The 3,643-nt window shown below is 41.1% G+C and overlaps 1 pseudogene; it reads right to left on the bottom strand.

Moving 5' to 3' along the window:
- Nucleotides 1–2,409: 2,409 nt before the first annotated feature.
- On the bottom strand, nt 2,410–3,143 carry LOC102928214 (peroxiredoxin-6 pseudogene; annotated as a pseudogene).
- Nucleotides 3,144–3,643: the final 500 nt, after the last annotated feature.

Raw genomic sequence — 3,643 nt, forward strand, 5'->3', positions numbered from 1 at the left:
TCGCTTTGAGTTTCTATCCATTTAATTTGATGTTGGCTGTTGGCTTGCTGTAAATTGCCTTTAATATGTTTAGGTATGTTTCCTGTATTCCTGATGGCTCCAAGACTTTTATCATGAAGGGGTGTTGGATTTCGTCAAATGCCTTTTCTGCATCTAGAGAGATGATCATGTGGTTTTTAACTTTGAGTTTGTTTATGTGGTGTATTACATTGACGGCCTTTTGTATGTTGAACCACCCTTGCATCCCTGGGATGAATCCTACTTGGTCATGGTGGATAATTGTTTTGATGTGTTCTTGGAGTCTGTTTACCAGTATTTTATTGAGTATGTTTGCATCAATGTTCATGAGGGAGATCTATCTGTAGTTCTCTTTTTTTGTTGTATCTTTGTTTGGTTTAGGAAACAGGGTCGTTGTAGCCTCATTGAACGTGTTTGGTAATGTTCCTTCTGTTTCTATTGTGTGGAACAACTTAGAGAGTATTGGTATTAACTCTTCTTTGAAGATCTGGCAGAATTCTGCACTGAAACCATCTGGTCCTGGGCTTTTTTTTTTTTGTTTGGGAGACTTTGAATGACAGTTTCTATTTCCTTAGGGGTTATTGGACAAAATAGTTTATCTGGTCTTGATTTAACTTAGGTATGTGGTACCTATCTAGGAAATTGTCCATTTCTTTAATTTTTTCCAGTCTTGTGGAGTAGAGGTTTTTGAAATATGACCTGATAATTTTCTAGATTTCCTCAATGTCTGTTGTTATATCCCCCTTTTCATTTCTGATTTTGTCGATTTGGATTCTCTCTCTATGTCTTTTGGTTAGTTTGGATAAGGGCTTGTCTATCTTGTTGATTTTCTCAAAGAACCAACTCTTTGTTTCATTAATTGTTTGTATTGTTCTCCTAGTTCCTATTTTATTGATTTCACCTCTCACTTTGATAATTTCCTGGCATCTATTCTTCCTGGGAGACTTCGCTTCTTCTTGTTCGAGAGCTTTCAAGTGTGCTATTAAGTCACTAGTGTGAGATTTCTCCAACTTCTTTATGTGGGCATTTAGTGTTATGAATTTCCCTCTTAGCACTGCTTTCATAGTGTCCCATAAGTTTGGGTATGTGGTGTCTTCATTTTCGTTGATCTCTAGAAAGTCTTTAATTTCTTTTTTATTTCTTCCTTAACCCATTGGTGATTCAGTTGAGGATTATTCAGTTTCCATGAGATTGTAGGTTTTCTGTAGTTTTTGTTTTGTGTTGAAATCTAACTTTAAACCATGGTGGTCTGATAGAACACAGGAGGTTATTCCAATTGTTTTGTATCTGTTGAGATTTGCTTTGTTGCCAAGTATGTGGTCGATTTTAGAGAAAGTTCCATGGGGTGCTGAGAAGAAGGTATATTCTTTTTTGTTAGGATGGAATGTTCTGTAGATAACTATTAGGTCCATTTGTGTCATGACATCTGTTACATCCTTTATTTCTCTGTTAAGTTTCAATTTGGGAGATCTGTCCAGTGGTGAAAGTGGGGTGTTGAGATCTCCCACTATTAATGTGTGGGGTTTTATATGTGGTTTAAGCTTTAGTAATGCTTCTTTTACATATGTGGGTGCCCTTGTGTTTGGGGCATAAATGTTCAGAATGGAAACTTCATCTTGGTGCATCTTTCCTGTGATGAGTATGTAATGTTCTTCTTGATCTCTTTTGATTGATTTTTGTTTGAAGTCTATTTTGCTGGATATCATGATGGCTACACCCTCCTGTTTCTTAAGACCATTTGATTGGAAAGTCTTTTCCCAGTCTTTTATTCTTAGCTAGTGTCTGTCTTTGAATTTGAGATGTGTTTCTTGTATGCAGCAGAAAGATGGGTCCTGCTTTCGTATCCATTCTGTAAGCCTATGTCTTTTTTTTCTGATCCAGTTTAAACAAAGAATTTTATTTGTTGAGCCCCAAAAAGCAGAACTAGGAAACGGCAACCTGTTAGGACAGTTTAGTGGCAAAGCATTCTGTTGCCATCTGTCTTTACAAGGTGTGTTCACATGCACGTATCAGGGCGGGCTGACAGGAAACGCCAGGAGGTACATGCACTGTCTTGCTCACACCCTTGGGGGCACCTCCTTCCTTTGCCTCTAAGCCCTCTTTTGATAGCAACTCACCAGATTGCTTATATCAAACAGAACTTTCCCTGTGCTGTCCCAAGTCTGTTATTTCCCAAAAGTACAGAATCGAAAGTTTCCCCTCATTTTACTATTCTCCAAAACACGTAACAGAAAATTCAACTAGGAAAGCTACAGGAGGTGAATATAATCATTCTATGAGGAAGTGTAGTGAGCTACCACTCTACCCTCTAGCTTGCTGATCACAAACCCTGCAGAGACGTGACAAGGTCTGAGTCTCCAATACAGAATGTATTTCAGAGAAAGCCAATCAGTGGAGCCCTGAGATGGACACCATGCCGGAGCAGCTGCAGCCTCAACTCCCACAAAGACTTAAGGCTGAGGGGTATAACGGAGGTATTTCTTGCCAGATGGGAGCTCTTTGGTGAAGACTCCTTTGGGGAAAAGCTGTTTGGCTTCCTCTTCAGGGATGGTGGGAAGGACCATGACGCTGTTGCCTTCCTTCCAGTCAACCGGGGTAGTGACCCGATTCGTTGCTGTCAGCTGGAGAGACTTAATTACTCTGAGAATCTCATCAAAATTCCTGCTGGTGGTGGCAGGGTAGATGATAGACAGCTTCAGTTTCTTGTCAAGCCTGAAAACAATCACCACACAGGCCATCACAGGCATGCCCTTCTCATCCTTCTCTGCTGGATCCAACATGCCCAAAAGGATGGCAAGGTCCCTCTCCTTGTCATTGATGATGGGAAACGGTAACTTTTCTGTGGGTTCATCACCATTGTAAGCATTGATGTCCTTGCTCCAGGCAAGATGGTCCTCAACACTGTCTATTGAAAGAGCAATCAACTTAACATTCCTCTTGGCAAACTCTGGCGCCAGTTTTGCAGCTCTGCCAAGCTCTGTGGTACACACTGGGGTAAAGTCCTGTTGGTGGGAAAAGAGAATGCACCATGAGCCTCCCAGGAAATCGTGGAATCGGATGCAGCCGATGGTGGTATTGGCCTCAAAGTTGAGGGCTTCGTCCCCAAGAAGCAGCCCTCCGGGCATGGCAGCAGTGGTGACGCAGGGAAGCAGGAGGCACAGCCGCAGCACCGAGCAGCCGCTGGGCTTTTGGGAAGCTAGATCAGCCAACTATGTCTTTTTATAGGTGAATTAAGTCCATTGATATTAAGGGATATTAATGACCACTGATTGTTCATCCCTGTTATTTTTGGTGGTAGTGTGTGTGTACTTCTCTTCTTTGGGGTTTACTGCTGTGGCTTTATCTATTGCCTGTTTTCGAGGGTGTATCTGACTTCCTTAGTTTGGAAATTTCCTTTTAATGATTTCTGTAGGCCTGGGTTTGTGGATAAATATTGTTTAAATCTGGCTTTGTTGAACCACCCTTGCATCCCTGGGATGAAGCCTACTTGATCATGGTGGATAATTGTTTTGATGTGTTCTTGGAGTCTGTTTGCCAGTATTTTATTGAGTATTTTTGCATCAATGTTCATGAGGGAGATCATTATGTGGTTTTCTTTCTTTGTTGTATCTTTGTTTGGTTTAGG

The sequence above is a fragment of the Peromyscus maniculatus genome, chromosome 16 (genome assembly GCF_049852395.1).
Source record: "Peromyscus maniculatus bairdii isolate BWxNUB_F1_BW_parent chromosome 16, HU_Pman_BW_mat_3.1, whole genome shotgun sequence".
Taxonomy (NCBI): Eukaryota; Metazoa; Chordata; class Mammalia; order Rodentia; family Cricetidae; genus Peromyscus; species Peromyscus maniculatus.